Source organism: Patella vulgata, chromosome 1 (genome assembly GCF_932274485.2).
Source record: "Patella vulgata chromosome 1, xgPatVulg1.2, whole genome shotgun sequence".
Classification (NCBI taxonomy): domain Eukaryota; kingdom Metazoa; phylum Mollusca; class Gastropoda; family Patellidae; genus Patella; species Patella vulgata.
The window spans coordinates 53,077,059-53,097,793 of NC_065879.2; the positions used below are offsets into that span (position 1 = coordinate 53,077,059).

General features: G+C 34.5%; 1 protein-coding gene across 5 annotated transcripts in view; it reads left to right on the top strand.

The window, feature by feature from the left end:
* Nucleotides 1-2,487: 2,487 nt before the first annotated feature.
* LOC126830218 (uncharacterized) overlaps nt 2,488-20,735 on the top strand; it is a 64,277-nt gene continuing 46,029 nt past the window's right edge. The window contains exons 1-2 of one of the 5 annotated variants that reach the window (XM_050560572.2): nt 3,147-3,263; nt 20,430-20,495. The gene's annotated coding sequence lies outside the window, so the exon portion shown is untranslated. Of the gene's footprint in view, nt 2,635-2,732; nt 2,835-3,115; nt 3,264-4,145; nt 4,187-20,429; nt 20,496-20,735 lie in introns of those variants that run through there. The other 4 variants (XM_050560579.2, XM_050560583.2, XM_050560564.2 and 1 more) reach the window with 4 other exon arrangements.

Sequence of the window (20,735 nt, forward strand, 5' to 3'; positions counted from 1 at the left end):
ATATCTTCTAATTTTCCTTTCTTTTAAAAACTGTCCAATAGATATTTCTGGAACTTCTGGTACATGCAGTTATATTCCCATACAACGCGTTTAATCTATCCCGACAATGATCCGTAACCGGAAGTAGTCGAAAAAATACTCGATATTTAAAAGAAAAACCAGTAAAAATAGGTGCTCTTGCAAAAGTCGTGATTTCACCGTCGGGTGTGACCGCATCAAAACATCTAAAGTATCGTTTGGTAGCACGATGAATGGGCTATTGTATGATACACTTCCTGTCTGATTCTTGAAAGCCGGTTCAGTGCTGCTTGCAGGTCTAGTTATTATTATTTTTTGTTCTTTTCCTGCAAATCTTATATCTCAGAATCTAACCATAGGATCTTTCTGAAACTTTGACTTATCCCCTAAAGACTCGGTGGTGGCTTTGGAATGAATATATTTTCAAAACGTTTTACTCATTCGAAATCACCGAATTTTACGAACGAATGCATTTGACCTACATTGCTGTAATTTTGTGTTGTGACTATTTGACCTATTTTACTAATTCTTTCTTTAAGTACATTGAAACATTTACTTTAAATCTGCAATTTCTGATTTTCGAATTTCGAAAATTCGTCGCTGTGATTTCGAACCGGAAGATGAAACCAACTTGACAGCTTCTTTAATAGTTGCACGATTTTCATGAAATTTAGTATGTGAGTAGATCTTACAGATGCGACCTGAAAGATGCCATTAAAAATTTTCTATATTATCTCCCCTTGATTAAATTAAGGATCAAAGTTTTAAAAAAAATCGACGAAATATAGGTCAGAGTGTTTTGAAATTTATTTTCTGTACTAGCTAAGAAAGTGGTGATGTGTACACAAAATATGTTTACAAAGTTGTTTACGAGTTAAAAATCGTATAAACTTCGCAAGCTTTTGACCGATTTTAAGGATTTTTTTTACCTTGTTCAGATTCTTAATATGATCCATGACATGTGACAGGAAGTGATTGTGAATATGAAAGCTTTAATATCTGCTTAGCAGATCTAGTTATTTTTTTGTTTTTAATGTTAAATATCCTTCCCAAACACAATTAGATTTTAATTCTCTCCAGAAATTTATGTATAGTATAGAAAGTAAAGTGACATATAAATCACTTAGAATTCGGTCGGAAATCATTAAGTATTTAATAGGCATTATATCTAGAACCAAATGTAGATCAAATATACTCTTCAAAAAATGTAGGGGATATTGAAATGCAAATACCTATGCAGGTTGTGATATGATAAATAGTCATGGACACTTGACATGCTTTGAGAGTATGTTCACAAATAAAGAACTTATCGCCCCAACAGAACCACTGAGCTGCACATGCGACGCGCAAGAGCGCCATACACGTGGGATGGGTTCATTGTCAGATTTGACACTTCAAGGAAGGGTTGATGAAAACTGCCGCGTGCTGGTTTATCTATCCATGTTTGCTTTCCTATCGGCTCTTGCATAAGATTTGTTGTTTAGCGTATCTTTGCTTTAGCGTGTTACGTTTAATTTGATCGGGAGACGTGTTCGTCGACGGCAAAATCAACAGACAACACTGCAAGAATTGGCCGTGGCACTGCAAGAGGAATTGGTCAGATTGCCCCAAATCGTGATTGGACGGTTGATTAGGAACATGCCACGACAAATTGCTGAATGACTGAGGATTGGTGGAGCAATTATTCATTATTAAGACAAAAATCAAAAACGTCCATTTTCACTTTTGACGGTGTATCTCTTTGGGAGTGAAATGGGGCTGTCAGATAAGCAATTGGCAATTGGCCTGTTATTAACATACACTGGTTAACTCTAATAAAAACAGCAGTGCATTTCCGCAGTTTTGTATTGTTTCTGAATATCCCCTACTTTTTTTTTAAGAGTATATTTAGAAACTGTTTCAGTCAGTAAAGTTGCCGTGCATAATTCCCATAGTTTTCTGGAAAAGGAAAATTGTTTACAAAAATGTCAATAGGAACTAAATACATTTTAAGCCTCTTATTTATATAGCTTTATGATTCAGAATAATTACATTTTAATAACACGTAGATGATAGTCTCGCTTTTTATTTCCATAAATAAATGTTTAATACCTGTTTACTATTCTAAGATGAATGCCATGAATAGGCGAAAATTTGGCCCGCTGGAGCACCGCAAGACGAACATCTGAATAATGACGGAAAATGTCTTGTATGTTGTATAATTTATCTAGACTGAGTTCGACCCCCGCTGGTTTAACATCCAATATAAGTGATAAGAAGTATTATGCAAAACATGCCTCGCACTTACCTACCACTCTAGACTTAAACAACATTTCATTTATAATATATAGAGAAGATAGCCGCACGTGTTTGTATAATGATCTTAAAATAATACACTGTGTTACAAATTTAAAAATATAATCGACAAATAAAGTGGTTATAAATAAAGTGGGCCTCCCAATAAATCACGCCACTACCTCATTCGTCTATTTTGCACCATATAGCTTAGATGAAGGAGAGTAAACGGTTTGGTGTGAATTTTTGGCCATTCCCAGATCATCGCTTTGGAAACCCTGAAATAAATAAACATTAGTGGATTGTTTTAATGCACATCGTGGGTTTGATGTGAATAAATGGGTAAGTAGCTTTAATACCCATAATCTGGTCTATATCGACATATTTTATAGATAAATATACATAGGATTACTTACAGTCAGTTCAGGTATACATTATACTGTATTGGAACATCTCAATTATTTCTACAGTGTTCCAACTCGTTACTTTTACCTAAACGTCGCTGTTCTGTACGTTACACTGAAGAGGACCGAAACCTTTTTGTAAGTAAAAGAATCGAAAACATTTATTACTGCGATTACAAGGGTTGTAATTTTAAGAAGCGACTGAGAGCTGTTTATAGTTTTAATTTACTGTTGTGGATATTAAGTGAATTTTACCGCAACAACACTAACCGTTTGTATAAGGAACATGTTTATTTATAACAGTGTCTTATTAAATTATGTTTTTATATGCAGCTTAACTCTGCGGCTATGCCATGAATTGTACTGAAACAATAGCCGCGTGTATCAGGAAAATGTTTATTTATATTTGAGTGTTTTTATTTAATTATACACGTACTAGGAAGGAACTGTCCACATTAATAAAACACTATAAACATCATCTATTCTACTCTCATAAAGTTGAATGTGTGGTAGTGCACGAAATATGGAATAAATTAAATTAGACATAGCTGTATATACATCTACATGGTAAGCATTAATCCATAATAAATAAATCTTTAGATATCTTTTCTGGTACCTCACATCCGATGTGATTTCATAGAGTTAGTGGGTGCCGCACGCGAGGCAGAATATGCTAGCTCTTTCTAAATCGCATCTCACTACCTCCATATGTTTTTAAGCTAATTTGGTTGTGTTACTTTTATTGAGATTTGCCATTTGGTGTTTACGTTTCTTCTTGTGGTCCCCTTCCCCTTCTGTTTGAGTCAGGTGGCATAGTTTCGATTCCCATCATATACGTGACCAGGATCGCCTATCCAATCTCGTGGGTTTTTCTCCGCCCCCCCCCCCCGCTACGTGCACGCGAATTCTTGAAATAAAATTAATCAGAAATGAAAATGATCATCAGTAAAAACACGCCTACTTCTATGGGTGTGACTAACTTAACGTTTTAAGGGTAAAAAAATATGTTAATTAAGATCATAAATAATCTGAGAGGTTTGGCTGAATGGTCTAACGCGTGCGCTTTAGATCGTAAGGTCTGTCTTTGAGTCAGGTGGTATAGTTTCGATTCCCATCATATACGTGACCAGGATCGCCTATCCAACCTCGTGGGTTTTTCTCCGCGTCCTCCCCACCCCCGCTACGCGCACGCGAATTCTTGAAATAAAATTAATCAGAAATGAAATTGATCATCAGTAAAAACACTCCTACTTTTATGGGTGTGACTAATTTACCGTTTTAATGGTAAAAAAATATGTATCATATGTTATTTGGCTAAATTAGTAATTATATTAACGTGGTCAATTATACGCAATGCTTTTGCTGTAAAGAATACACGTCAGATTTGAATTTAGTGTATGGTTTATGCTAGGTTCCCACTATCACGATTCGCACTACGATTTAAATCATGAATAAATTAAATTAGATATAGCTGTATATACATCTACATGGTAAGCATTAGTCCATAATAAATAAATCTTTAGATATCTTTTCTGGTACCTCACATCCGATGTGATTTCATAAATCGCATCTCACTACCTCCATATGTTTTTAAGCTAATTTGGTTGTGTTACTTTTATTGAGATTTGCCATTTGGTGTTTACGTTTCTTCTTGTGGTCACCTTCCCCTTCTGTTTGAGTCAGGTGGCATAGTTTCGATTCCCATCATATACGTGACCAGGATCGCCTATCCAATCTCGTGGGGTTTTCTCCGCCCCCCCCCCCCGCTACGCGCACGCGAATTCTTGAAATAAAATTAATCAGAAATGAAAATGATCATCAGTAAAAACACGCCTACTTCTATGGGTGTGACTAACTTAACGTTTTAAGGGTAAAAAAATAAGTTAATTAAGATCATAAATAATCTGAGAGGTTTGGCTGAATGGTCTAACGCGTGCGCTTTAGATCGTAAGGTCTGTCTTTGAGTCAGGTTGTATAGTTTCGATCCCCATCATATACGTGACCAGGATCGCCTATCCAATCTCGTGGGGTTTTTTCCGCACCCCCCCCCTCCACCCCCGCTACGCGCACGCGAATTCTTGAAATAAAATTAATCAGAAATGAAATTGATCATCAGTAAAAACACACCTACTTTTATGGGTGTGACTAATTTACCGTTTTAAGGGTAAAAAAATATGATTGAGAAAAAAAAATATGTATCATATGTTATTTGGCTAAATTAGTAATTATATTAATGTGGTCAATTATACGCAATGCTTTTGTTGTAAAGAATACACGTCAGATTTGAATTTAGTGTATGGTTTATGCTAGATTCCCACTACCACGATTCGCACTACGATTTAAATCATGGTTTTAATCGTGGAGTTAATCGTGGTTATCCTATCAGGTCCTATTATATATATATATATATATATATATATATATATATATATATATATATATATATATATATATTGTGGTGGTATCGAAACGTATCCAAATGTATCTGCATGTACCAGATTGTGGACTCACCAGGGAGAGAGAGCGAGAAATGAGGTTTAACGTCCACTTGACACAAACTGTGTCATTTCGGGACTAACAGTACCAGGATCTATGTGTTTATTTGAGATGTTTGACGACCATAATGACATTCCCCAGACGTTCTTGAACCAGCATTTATAAACCATGTGTTTTGATTTTCCCAGCTGTACTTGGGTTACGCTTTAAATATTTGATTTTTTTTTAAAGGAGCACGGTCACCTCACTAAAAAATAAATGTGATTATAATGAATGGAATAGGGTTTAAGGTCCTACATTTCTACACCAACTTTGGACTAATGGACACTGGCAAAAGCCATACAGTGTGCTACGAGGGAAAATTTTGCCCCTACAGAAATCGCATTCTAACTGTCAAGTGATCTTTTACATGCACGCTAACGTGTGCGCGGGGTCTGCGTTCCTTGCCAGGCCCCCAGTCTTGCACCTCTGACTAGTGAGCCAACGCCTTACCATCTGAGCCGCCGTGGCTCCTGATTAATTGATATAACATCATTTCAAAATAAACTTAAAGGAGCTAAATCGCTATTCTTTGACACCTAGATATGGACACAAATGGGTCGCAAGGCATATAATAATGTATTATGAATCTATATAAACTGATTTACATTCAATCGTTTCTGTTTTACTGTAATTTCTAATCAATTATGTTCGGCGAAATACGCCAAGGGTTCAAATTGAATGGCAGTCTATGATGACGTCTGGTTATTCCAGTCTACACCGGTAGTATTCTCCTGCCAATTTGTGTGTCAATTTTAAAATGTTCATTTTGTCTTAAAAATTGGATATCAGCAGCCTATCGTTTCACGATCAGATAATAACAATACTGTTGATTTAAATTGACAAATAAATCATGTTTGCAATGTCGAAGACTGTGGATGATATTGAGTTAGCGACTTGCCTCTGCCGTCTTCATTAACCCAGTATAGGAGCAGAACAGAAGGACGTTAAACCCCATTTCATTTTCATTTCATTTCCTTTAATTGCATTTGACTATCCAAAATCTAATCAATAAATTATTGACATAAATTTTTTTTTTTTACGAGCGTTCGTTAAGTACCGCGAAAACCACCAACTCTATGATGGCTGGGCCCATTTATCTCAATTTTGCATGTTCTCTAACTTTATCATACCCGATTGTAACTGAAGTCGAAAATTGTTTTTTATCACCATCAAACCACTAATGCCACTTTAAGATGGTTATATATTTGAACAAAATCCTGTTTATTATCTGGCAAAAGTCTATTAATGTTAACAGATGGTTCAGATATGCTTACTGAAATTCCAGTCTTGACCAATTGTCAAAACTACTTGGCTGTAAACAGTGTTGCACAAAGAAAACACACAATAATGAACAAAAAAACGCATACCAACAAGAAATTCTCTTGATGGTAATTACATTAATTAGAATATATAGTAAATAAGATGTTGTATCATTTGTTAGTGACAATACTCTACCTATAGTGTGTGTGAAATAGCTTTATTTAACGTCCGCTTCCACCGAAGTGATATAGTACAAATATCATTACTTGTAGCTGAATGGGACATATGACAGAGGCGTTGCTTACCAAAATATGGAAAAGAAAATTTCAGCAGATGGTCTAGAAAAAGAGAGAATATCGTGAACCTTAGTATTGCTTGCTTTTTTCCTTCTTTTTTTTTTGGGGGGGGGGGGGCAGCGAGTGCCGGTCATTCAACCTTGTGTACTCTATTTACCTAAATCCTTCTTTCGTCGTTGAATCATACAACGTCTTACATACTATTCAACCACTGGTGGAATGTGGCCAAGTTCAGTAATGATGGTCTGTAGCCCAGTCCGTCACTTATGGCCTGTTGTGTCATAGTCCACCACTGATGGTCTGTGTGGACCAGTCCATTGTGTCATAGTCCACCACTGACGGTCTATTGTGTCAGTCAACCACTGAAGGTCTGTTTGTCTCAGTCCAACACTGAAGGTCGGTGTGTCCCAGTCCACAACTAAAGGCCTGTGTGTCCACTGATGGTCTGTGGCCCACTCCACCACTGATGGTCTAGTGTGTCATAGCAGACCAACACTGAATGGCTGTGTATCTCAATCCACCACTGAAGGTATGTGGCCCAGTCTACCATTGATGGTCTGTGTCCTAGTCCAGCAATGATTAGCTGTGGCCTAGTCCACCATTGATGGAAGGTGTATCCCAATGATGGTCTGTGGCCCATTCCACGACTGATGGAATGTGGCCCAGTTCACCACTGATGGTATGTGTGGCCCAGTCCACCACTGATGATCTGTGGCCCAGCCCACTACTGATGGTTTGTGTGGCCCAGTCCACCACTGATGGTCTGTGGCCCATTTAGCCACTAATGGGGTGTGTGTGTGTTGTGTGTTCCAGTTCACCCCTGATGATCTGTGTGAACCAGTCCACCACTGATGGTCTATTGTGTCATATTTCACTACTGATGGTCTATTGTGTCATAGTCTACCACTGATAATCTGTGGCCCAGTCCATCACTGTTGATCTGTGGCCTAGTCCAGCACTGGTGGTCTGTGGCCAAGTCCATCACCGATAGTCTGTGTGTCCAAATCCACCATTGTCTATTGTGTCATCGCTTCCAGGCAAAATTAGAAAATAAATAATTTGACGTATAAACTGATTGCATATAATCTAGTGCACTAAGGCCAAAGATGATTTTGAAAGTTGATCAGTTAGCCTGAATATTGCGTCCATAATTCAAATCAGGATGGGTAGGGTAACTTTAAATGTTCATATTTCCACAACTGGTCCCCCTTATCATCACGGAAACGGCCATATTTGTCTTTTTTGACTGCTCTATAAGATTTTGACACTTTCATGACTCTAAATGGTCTCTAAATAGCAGGCGGTGAGATAATCGCTTAACTTCATCTACAGACCCTTTTGCGAGCGTGCTTCGCCAGCGTCATACGGACTTAATCCGGCTAAATGTTATAGAGAATATCTGAAACTTACACTCGTGGATTAGAAGAGTTAATGTTTCAAACGAAACTAGTAGTAATCTACTCACCTAGGTAATGATCCATCATAGTTGAAAGTAAAGTCATCACTAAAGGCATAATGTCCACACGAAAAATAATCTGCCTTTCCCCAAGGCCAGAAGTAGGTCTTATATATGTGCACGTGTGGGATAAAACCAACGTTTGCATGTATTACAGTGAATGCAGTCCTGATCTCCTGAATAGTTTTTTTTCTGCATGTAAGGCATGGGTTTTTACCAGGAGCAGATTGGTGAACCTTTAGGCTGCTCCGAATTTCCTCTCCTTTTCTTTATTACTTTCAAATGTTGCATATCGACGGTTGGTTGAATGCTGAACACCAAAAACTAAAGGATCAAGGGCCGCAGAAGAATGCGCACAACCAGCATTGGGATGTTTTATAGTTAGTCCATAAAGAGAATGCCGTGCTGAATGGTGTAAACGGGAGAAAATGCCGTCTGAAAATAAAATCCTAACCCATGACCCACCTTGAGTGCCCAACAATTTTTATAAGTGGCCTAGTTTGACCCATGACCCACCTACAGTGCGTCTTATGCACCTATTGTTATTCATGGCCAGCCTAGAGTGTCCCATTATATTTATTCGTGGCCTAGCGTGACCCATTACCCTTCTAGAGTGTCTACCATTTCCATGCGTGACCTAGAGATCCATACAATTTTTCTGCGTTGCCTGGTCTAACCCATGACTCACCTAACAATTTCCATTTGTTGCCAAGGGTTTATTCAGTTCCATTTATTATTTGTTACCATTTGTTACATATGTCATAAAAAGTACTACAGCAAACGAAGACTCGATACGATGATATCACTTCCGTTATCAACAACATATTTAAATTGGATTACAGAAATAACCACTTCGATTGTCCTTTGCATGACATAAAATTGATCAAAAATTAAACAGAATTAACCCTTTATAAAGCCTTATTGAAATGAGAAAATTATTTAAAAGTGATCCAGACAAGATTGGTCATTTCTCGACAAGATACTTTTTGATATCTATATGATCGTATTTATTAATTCTATTTGTCAATTTCAATCAAATATCATAATTTCAAACGAATAATAAATATCACTCAATTCAAACGATATTTGTTGGGGGGGGGGGGGGGCTAAAATACAGTTTTTGCCACAATAAAATGACATTAGTTTCGGTGATATTGAAAATGTTAACTTAGTTTTATGAAAATCGAATAATTGATACTTTATGGACCAATAACCTTGAGATGTAGCTAGTAGAAATTCGTCTATTTCTGCGCTACTGAACAAGTTAGAAACCATTTTGTGATATCTACATTATATGATCGTATGGGTTCATTCTATTATATTTGTTGATTGGAATCAAATATCATAATTTTAAACAAAACGACACATTTGAATAAAATATTTGTTTTGAAGGCTAGAAATACAGTTTTGCCAAAATGACGCCATTTCAGTGAAAATATTGAATTGGTTTGACCTAGTCAAAAGTGGCATTAGGCAGTAAATGGTGAAAAACAATTGAAAATCAAATAATAATTGACACTTTTTTGGGAAAAAATCCATGAGAAATGGCTTGCGTAAAATCGCATATTTCTCGACAACGAACAAAGTTAGAAACAAATATTTTGAAATATGAAAAGTCTGAACGCATTGTAAATAGCTAATTTTTACACCTTTTTTCCGGTGCCTACAGAAAAAAGTCGAGAATTTGCAAAATCGAGTATATGAACTTTCTTTTATACAAATCAGGGAATAAATAATTAATCTAGAATTGTAGTTTTGTGCAAAATTACGTCACTTCCGGTGAGGACAGAAAACTTTTTCGGTAATAACAAAGTTGAGAATTTGCAGCATGGAGCATACCGTATGAACTTTGTTTTATACAAATCGGGCAATAAATAATTAACCTAGAACCCATAAATTCAATTAGCCAATGGCGGATAAGGAAAATTGTCAAATCCGATGATCCTTTAACCTTGGGCAATATGCCATAAAAAATATTCATAAACAAAAAAGTTTTTTGTCAAAATTTGGCGCCTAATATCTGAGAAGATTAATCGAAAATAAAAAAAAAATCTTAAGTATCGTAGCTACGTGCCCTTTCTCCGACTATGTCAAAATATATCAAATGTTAAAATCCGACGATTATTGTTAATATTACGGCAATATTTAAATAAAACGACAACTTCGGTGATTTCGGACATTTTGCATTGTCACATAACGTTCGAAATAGCTTTAGTTCCTAAGTCACACTCACCTTCTAAGTAAAATCGAAGACATCGGATCCATCCGACAAGTAGTTTCTGAGATATGTCAAAGTGGAAAAAAATAATAACTAGAACTGCGATGCAGTGATGACGGGTTTCACCGGTGCCACGTTACCCTTGAACTGACGTCACTTCCCGTACCAATGGAACCGTTAACCAGATCACCACATGAGCATTGCACACGTGTTATAAAAAGGATGCAGAATAAGCTAATAAATCCAACAATATCAGTACCATTTATACATTTATTCCAATGAACAAATACCATGAACCCATACGATCATATAGATAGAACAAAATGGTTTCAGTTGCAGAGAAATAGACGATTTTCTACAAGTCAGTTTTCAAGGTCTTTGGTCCATAAAAGTGTCAATTATTATTCCATTTTCATAAAATATTCACCATGTGATGCCTAATGCCATTTATCATTTCATAAATTTAATTTAACATGTTCATTATCACGGGAAGTAATGTCCTTCTGGCAAAAACTGAATTTTTGCCTCCAAAACAATTACTTTTTTAAGTACGTGATATTCATTAATAGGGGTTAATTCTGTTCAATTTAAATATTTTGTTTATAACAAAAGTGGTGTCATCGTGTCGAGTACTGCCTGACAAAATGGCCGCTCACTGTACCCAAATAGTGTAAAAGTATGTAATACCAAGGTTGTGGACCCTCTAGAGGTCACAATTTTAATCCGATTTTGACGACACTTAAAATATATGTTTATATCCCAAAGATCTTGGTTCCTTTCAATATTCGCGCATATCTTGCATGGCAACCGCTTGTTAATTTTCGGACGTAATTTGACGTAATTGCTATCTTTTAGACCCTGAGACAGTCTATTGAAAAAAGTAATGCTTTTCGAAATAGTTAAAGAACTTTCGAAGCTACGGACGACTTCCGGTTTTTGAACGTTCGGGTACATTCGTTCTAGGTAGAATTTTGGAAATAGTTTTATCCTGTAGCAGTCACATGGTTTCCCATTAGAAATCAAAACCCCTGATCGATATCTCTGACAGTTTTCGAGATATAGACGGTAAGGGTCTGAAAGCCTAATAATCTTAACAAAAACAATAAGCTTCCATATGAAATATGAAAGCTTAATAATCCGAACAAAAACAACAGTGTGAAACCTTAATAATAATTTTAACAAAAACAATAGTGTTTCACAAAAATTATGCGGTGTGAAACCTTAATAATCCAAACAAAATGACCAGTTTAACTCAACTGAAATGCAAGATAATTGATAATGCGTTATTATTATCTATTTACTTATATCGTATAAATTAAAAATCATCATGACGTAATAAAAAACAACAGGATACCAAGAATTCTCAACGTCAATACCAATCGCAGATCATAAGTAAATCTGACTTTAGTCAGTTCAGTAACGATCAACGAATGCTCAGAACCACTGTTCGTTTATAGTTTTCCATTGTTAGCTTTTTATTGACGGGTATCGCGCGCTAATCTCATTTTCATGAACACCTAGTACTCCTTCTGTTGTGAGATCTCATGTGGCTGCCGTGTGTCTAACTGACGATTTTTTATTTAATTTAACTGAAATAAAGATTTTATAGTATAGTAACTAAGAACTAAGGAAACAGATACATATCTAAGGAAATAGTTTAAGGTCGTCACACTATTGAAACAGTATTTTACAGTCAAGTTTTGTTGGATTAGTAGTTTTTGTTTTTTAGTGACTAGTTTGGTGGCCAGTTGTCCTGCAGAAATATATATGAAAAATGTGACGCCAACATAACATATATTTTATTAAACAGTAGTGTGTGAAATTCATTTTGTAATTTTAATTTTAAAAAACCGTGTTTATTTTTGGAAAAACTACAGATGATTTTTGTTTGTTTCCCTATGGCATAAAATGAACTGCGATATTGTGTTTCATCTATAAGTCGGATGCTGTTTATCATTGGAGGAGGAAAGACTATGAGGTGGGATTATTTTTAATCTGTTCATTTCTGTATAACACAATTCAAACAGAAAATGTGAGTGGTGTAAGGTGTTCATAGAAGACTAAGCTTACGTGCATCGTTCGCAATTCCAATAACTAGTTTTAACAAAAGGAGAGGTATCAGTTGTTCCAGAAACAGTAAGCACAACATCAGTCCCTACTTATATGGCGGGATTTAAGGGCCAAAACTAAATGTAACTTTAAAGTGTCATTATACATCATAGAAAATACCTAATACCTAAGATGCAAAATACATATGTCGTTATACTTATAATGATGAATACATAATACCGTTAAAGTAAAAGTCAAATGTCAAATTACAAATGATTTTTGGGAAAAAAATCCACTAATGTTGCAAAGAACACAACATTTTCACATATAAACTTCAACAAAGCAACTTTGCGAAATGACATTTGTCTTTTGTCTTGTAACGCATCTTGAGTTCTTGGGTTCAAAGGACAACGGTCAAAGGTCATCGGGTTATATGTAAAATTGTTAAAATGAATGCTCCCATGAAGGAAAGATAAGCTTGTGGTCGTCTGCTTATTTCACAAGCTTGTCGTTGTGGCAGTGTGAAGTTAGCTCGATTTTCGTTTTTCGATATTGGTGAATAACGAAAAACGAGCTACTCGTTATTCGATATTGGCGAATAACGAAAAACAAGTAGCTAGTTTTTCGATATTGGCGAATGTCGAAAAACGAGCCACTTGTTTTTCGATATTCAAACTTGAATCTCAAAAAAGTAGATTTAATGGAAGTACATCGACAGAATGTCTCCAAAACACATTTGATTAAATCAGTTTTGAAAAACGAACTAAATATATCGTAATAGAGGATGGCTGAACAGTGTATTCACATAAAAACTGCTCTTTCTCCTTGTTTTTTGATATCGGCGAATCTCGAAAAACGAGCTACTCGTTTTTCGATATTCAGGCTTGAATGTCAAAAATACAAATTTCAATCATGTATATCTACAGAATGTCTCCAAAACACATTTGATTATATAAGTATTCTAAAACGAACTAAAAATATCATAAATTAGGATGCCTGAGCAGTGGATTCACATAAAACTGCTCTTTCTCCTTGTTTTTTTTTTTGATATTGGCGAATCTCGAAAAACGAGCTACTCGTTTTTCGATATTGAAACTTGAATCTCAAAAAAGTAGATTTAATGGATGTACATCGATAGAATGTCTCCAAAGCACATTTGATTAAATCAGTTTTGTAAAACGAACTAAAGATATCATTAATGAGGATGCCTGAGCAGTGGATTCACATAAAAATTACTCTTTCTACTTGTTTTTTGATATTGGCGAATGTCGAAAAACGTGTAGCTTGTTTTTCGATATTCAGGCTTGAATCTCAAAAAAGCACATTTGATAGATGTATATCTACAGAATGTCTCCAAAACACATTTGATTAAATACTTTTTCTAAAACGAACTAAAGATATCATTAATGAGGATGGCTGAGCAGTGGATTCACATCAAACTGATATTTCTCCTTTTTTTTGAATCTCAAAAAAGCAGATTTGATTGTTGTATATCTACAGAATTGCTCCAAAACACATTTGATTAAATACGTTTTCTAAAACGAACTAAAGATATCATAAATGAGGATGCCTGAGCAGTGGATTCACATAAAACTGATACTTCTTCTTGTTTTTTTTTATATTGGCGAATCTCGAAAAACGAGCTATTCGTTTTTCGATATTCAAACAAGAATCTCAAAAAAGTAGATTTAATGGCTGTACATCGACAGAATGTCTCCAAAACACATTTGATTAAATCAGTTTTGTAAAACGAATTAAATATATCGTAATAGAGGATGCCTGAGCAGTGTATTCACATAAAAACTGCTCTTTCTCCTTGTTTTTTGATATTGGCGAATCTCAGGCTTGAATGTCAAAAATACAAATTTTAATCATGTATATCTACAGAATGTCTCCAAAACACATTTGATTATATAAGTATTCTAAAACGAACTAAAAATATCATAAATTGGGATGCCTGAGCAGTGGATTCACATAAAACTGCTCTTTCTTCTTGTTTTTTTGATATTGGCGAATCGCGAAAAACGAGCTACTTGTTTTTCGATATTCAAACTTGAATCTCAAAAAAGTAGATTTAATGGATGTACATCGATAGAATGTCTCCAAAACACATTTGATTAAACCAGTTTTGTAAAACGAACTAAATATATCGTAATAGAGGATGCCTGAGCTGTGTATTCACATAAAAACTGCTCTTTCTACTTGTTTTTTGATATTGGCGAATCTCGAAAAACGAGCTACTCGTTTTTCGATATTCAAACTTGAATCTCAAAAAAGCAGATTTGATGGTTGTATATCTACAGAATTTCTCCAAAACACATTTGATTAAATACGTTTTCTAAAACGAACTAAAGATATCATAAATGAGGATGCCTGAGCAGTGGATTCACATAAAACTGATATTTCTCCTTGTTTTTTGATATTGGCGAATCTCGAAAAACTAGCTAATCGTTTTTCGATATTCAAACTTGAATCTCAAAAAAGTAGATTTAATGGATGTACATCGACAGAATGTCCCCATAACACATTTGATTAAATCAGTTTTGTAAAAAGAACTAAATATATCGTATATCATAAAAACTGCTCTTTCACCTTGGTTTTTTATATTGGCGAATCTCGAAATACAAGCTACTCGTTTTGCGATATTTAAACTTGAATCTCAAAAAAGCAGATTTGATGGTTATAAATCTACAAAATTTCTCCAAAACACATTTGATTAAATACGTTTTCTAAAACGAACTAAAGATATCATAAATGAGGATGCCTGAGCAGTGGATTCACATAAAACTGATATATCTTCTTGTTGTTTTTTTTTATATTGTCGAATCTCGAAAAACGAGCTACTCGTTTTTCGAAATTCAAACAAGAATCTCAAAAAAGTAGATTTAATGGCTGTACATCGACAGAATGTCTCCAAAATACATTTGATTAAATTAGTTTTGTAAAACGAACTAAATATATCGTAATAGAGGATGCCTGAGCAGTGTATTCACATAAAAACTGCTCTTTCTCCTTGTTTTTTGATATTGGCGAAAACGTTTTCGATATTCAAACTTGAATCTCAAAACAGCAGATTTGATGGTTGTATATCTACAGAATTTCTCCAAAACACATTTGATTAAATACGTTTTCTAAAATGAACTAAAGATATCATAAATGAGGATGCCTGAGCAGTGGATTCACATAAAACTGATATTTCTCCTTGTTTTTTGATATTGGCGAATCTAGAAAAACGAGCTAATCGTTTTTCGATATTCAAACTTGAATCTCAAAAAAGTAGATTTAATGGATGTACATAGACAGAATGTCTCCAAAACACATTTGATTAAATCAGTTTTGTAAAACGAACTAAATATATCGTAATAGAGGATGCTTGAGCAGTGTAATCACATAAAAACTGATCTTTCTACTTTTTTTTTTGATATTGGCGAATCTCGAAAAACGTGTAGCCAGGGGATTCACATAAACCTGATATTTCTCCTTGTTTTTTTTATATTGGCGAATCGTGAAAAACGAGCTACTTGTTTTTCGATATTCAAACTTGAATCTCAAAAAAGTAGATTTAATGGATGTACATCGATAGAATGTCTCCAAAACACATTTGATTAAACCAGTTTTGTAAAACGAACTAAATATATCGTAATAGAGGATGCCTGAGCTGTGTATTCACATAAAAACTGCTCTTTCTACTTGTTTTTTGATATTGGCGAATCTCGAAAAACGAGCTACTCGTTTTTCGATATTCAAACTTGAATCTCAAAAAAGCAGATTTGATGGTTGTATATCTACAGAATTTCTCCAAAATACATTTGATTAAATACGTTTTCTAAAACGAACTAAAGATATTATAAATGAGGATGCCTGAGCAGTGGATTCACATAAAACTGATATTTCTCCTTGTTTTTTGATATTGGCGAATCTCGAAAAACTAGCTAATCGTTTTTCGATATTCAAACTTGAATCTCAAAAAAGTAGATTTAATGGATGTACATCGACAGAATGTCCCCATAACACATTTGATTAAATCAGTTTTGTAAAAAGAACTAAATATATCGTATATCGTAAAAACTGCTCTTTCTCCTTGGTTTTTTATATTGGCGAATCTCGAAATACAAGCTACTCGTTTTGCGATATTTAAACTTGAATCTCAAAAAAGCAGATTTGATGGTTATAAATCTACAAAATTTCTCCAAAACACATTTGATTAAATACGTTTTCTAAAACGAACTAAAGATATCATAAATGAGGATGCCTGAGCAGTGGATTCACATAAAACTGATATATCTTCTTGTTGTTTTTTTTTTATATTGTCGAATCTCGAAAAACGAGCTACTCGTTTTTCGATATTCAAACAAGAATCTCAAAAAAGTAGATTTAATGGCTGTACTTTCGACAGAATGTCTCCAAAATACATTTGATTAAATTAGTTTTGTAAAACGAACTAAATATATCGTAATAGAGGATGCCTGAGCAGTGTATTCACATAAAAACTGCTCTTTCTCCTTGTTTTTTGATATTGGCGAAAACGTTTTCGATATTCAAACTTGAATCTCAAAACAGCAGATTTGATGGTTGTATATCTACAGAATTTCTCCAAAACACATTTGATTAAATACGTTTTCTAAAATGAACTAAAGATATCATAAATGAGGATGCCTGAGCAGTGGATTCACATAAAACTGATATTTCTCCTTGTTTTTTGATATTGGCGAATCTAGAAAAACGAGCTAATCGTTTTTCGATATTCAAACTTGAATCTCAAAAAAGTAGATTTAATGGATGTACATAGACAGAATGTCTCCAAAACACATTTGATTAAATCAGTTTTGTAAAACGAACTAAATATATCGTAATAGAGGATGCTTGAGCAGTGTATTCACATAAAAACTGATCTTTCTAATTTTTTTTTTTGATATTGGCGAATCTCGAAAAACGAGCTACTCGTTTTTCAATATTCAAACTTGAATCTCAAAAAAGCAGATTTGATGGTTATAAATCTACAGAATTTCTCCAAAACACATTTGATTAAATACGTTTCCTAAAACGAACTAAAGATATCATAAATGAGGATGCCTGAGCAGTGGATTCACATAAAACTGATATTTTTCTTGTTTTTTGATATTGGCGAATCTCGAAAAACGAGCCACTCGTTTTTCGATATTCAAACTTGAATCTCAAAAAAGTAGATTTAATGGATGTACATCGACAGAATGTCTCCAAAACACATTTGATTAAATCAGTTTTGTAAAACGAACTAAATATATCGTAATAGAGGATGCCTGAGCAGGGTATTCACATAAAAACTGCTCTTTCTCCTTGTTTTTTGATATTGGCGAATCTCGAAAAACGAGCTACTCGTTTTTCGATATTCAGGCTTGAATGTCAAAAATACAAAAATTTTAATCATGTATATCTACCGAATGTCTCCAAAACACACTTGATTATATAAGTATTCTAAAACGAACTAAATATATCATTAATTAGGATGCCTGAGCAGTGGATTCACATAAAACTGCTCTTTCTCCTTGTTTTTTTGATATTGGCGAATCTCGAAAAACGAGCTACTTGTTTTTCGATATTCAAACTTGAATCTCAAAAAAGTAGATTTAATGGATGTACATCGATAGAATGTCTCCAAAACACATTTGATTAAACCAGTTTTGTAAAACGAACTAAATATATCGTAATAGAGGATGTCTGAGCTGTGTATTCACATAAAAACTGCTATTTCTACTTGTTTTTTGATATTGGCGAATCTCGAAAAACGAGCTACTCGTTTTTCGATATTCAGGCTTGAATGTCAAAAATACAGATTTTAATCATGTATATCTATAGAATGTCTCCAAAACACATTTGGTTATATAAGTATTCAAAAACGAACTAAAAATATCAGAAATGGGGATGCCTGAGCAGTGGATTCACATAAAACTGATATTTCTCCTTGTTTTTTGATATTGGCGAATCAACTTTTTTGAGATTCAAACTTGAATCTCAAAAAAGTAGATTTTATAGATGGACATCGACCGAATGTCTCCTAAACACATTTGATTAAATCAGTTTTGTAAAACGAACTTAATACATTGTAATAGAGGATGCCTGAGCAGTGGATTCACATAAAAACTGCTCTTTCTCCTTGTTTTTGATATTGGCGAATCTCGTAAAAATTCCATATTCAGGCTTGAATATCAGTTTTATGTGAATCCACTGCTCAGGCATCCTCATTTATGATATATTTAGTTTTTAGAAAACGTATTTAATCAAATGTGTTTTGGAGAAATTCTGTAGACTTACATCCATCAAATCTGCTTTTTTGAGATTCAAGACTGAATATCGAAAAACAGGTAGAAGAGTAGTTTTTATGTGAATCCACTGTTCAGGCATCCTCATTAATGATATCTTTAGTTCGTTTTACAAAACTGATTTAATCAAATGTGTTTTGGAGATATTCTGTAATTCCATTAAATTTGCTTTCTTGAGGTTCAAGTTTGAATTTGCCAGTATCAAAAAACAAGAAGAAAGAGGTTTTTATGTGAATCCACTGCTCAGGCATCCTCTAAAACGATATATTTAGTTCGTTTTACAAAACTGATTTAATCAAATGTGTTTTGGAGACATTCTGTCGATGTACATCCATTAAATCTACTTTTTTGAGATTCAAATTTGAATATCGAAAAACGAGTGGCTCGTTTTTCGACATTCGCCAATATCGAAAAACGAGCTAGTTGTTTTTCGTTATTCGCCAATATCGAAAAACGAGTAGCTCGTTTTTCGTTATTCACCAATATCGAAAAACGAAAAACGAAAATCGAGCTAACTTCACACTGCCTGTCGTTGTCTGCTTAGTGACCTTCTGGACACTATGTTGTATGGGTTTTGACTTTACCGCTTTACTTGTTATTATCAATTAAGTGAATCTTGCGTCAATTTAAATGTACGGAAACTGTATATTTGGAAAGATTAAATATATTAAATGATTATTATGTACGACAACCTTTTGAAATAAAATTTAAATTTTACTTTGATTTTGTTTCTGTTCTTTGTTGTAAATTGTTATTAAGGAGCTGATTTCATGAAAACAAAACGATTAGTCCATTTAATGAAATGTTCTTTAATTTAGAAAGTAGTTACAATGATTTATTTTAAAATGGTTCATTCAACAAAGTTTTAAAGTTTTTACTGCCTGCCAGCATTTCATATCCCATCCCATAAACTTACCTATGCCTACTACAGTGAATAATGAGAAAAGGTCTGATTCAGATTGAATATTTAATTTCATTTATTTATTTACTCAAGTGCAGTTTACGAAAGTTATCCGAAATATGAAACACGAATACCATAACTCCCCCAGAAAACTGTAATTTACTGACTTTACGTGGAAGTAACGTGTAGGAGTGGTTGGGTGGTATTCCAAGTAGTATTGCTCTATAAATTTCAGAGAACATGTTCATAGTTTTAACTATAGAATTTGGTTCTGGTAGGTTTTTGGTTAACCAAAACATTTTTGAATTTGATTTAACCTATGTTAATATTCTGTACGAAATCCAACTGTACAGATGCTTTACAAACGCAAATGATTTATAAATTGTCCTTTGAATTGTTTCTTGGCGAAAACATGGATTTTATCGTAACTTCTACAATGTAATGTTTCCACCACCCTGTTTAAGATCGGGTATTTATATCGTTCCAAAACATATTTGAGAATGAGCGAGAGAGAGAGGCAGAGAGACAGACAGACAGACACAGGGAGAGAGAGAGAGAGAGAGAGAGAGAGAGCGATTGTTTCGGGACTAAGCATTGTTTCAATAATTTGCTTCACGCAGGGACCTTTAGAAGTGGGAAAACCCGTGGATAACCAACTCAACCACCGGCCACCAAAACCCCACTGAACGTAACTATTTTATTGCTTTTGATTTTAGTTATGTCATGTCGTATAGAATTATGGGTTGGTAGAGAAAATGCCGTGATTTGTAAATTTGAGACAGGTATGCCAATTCGTCACTGAACAATGCTTTAAGTCTACAGTTACTTTAATTATGATATTGTATGAATTTAATTACATTTGTGTTTTTGTTTTAATTCATCTTTTATTGGGTAGGGTTGGGGGAGTAGAACGGTCAGGACACCAGACTCTCGATTAACTTGTCTCAAGTATGAATCAATCAATCTCGGCGTAGTCGGCCTTGGGCTTTTGTCACATACCCTTGAAAGAAGGAACTGAAAGG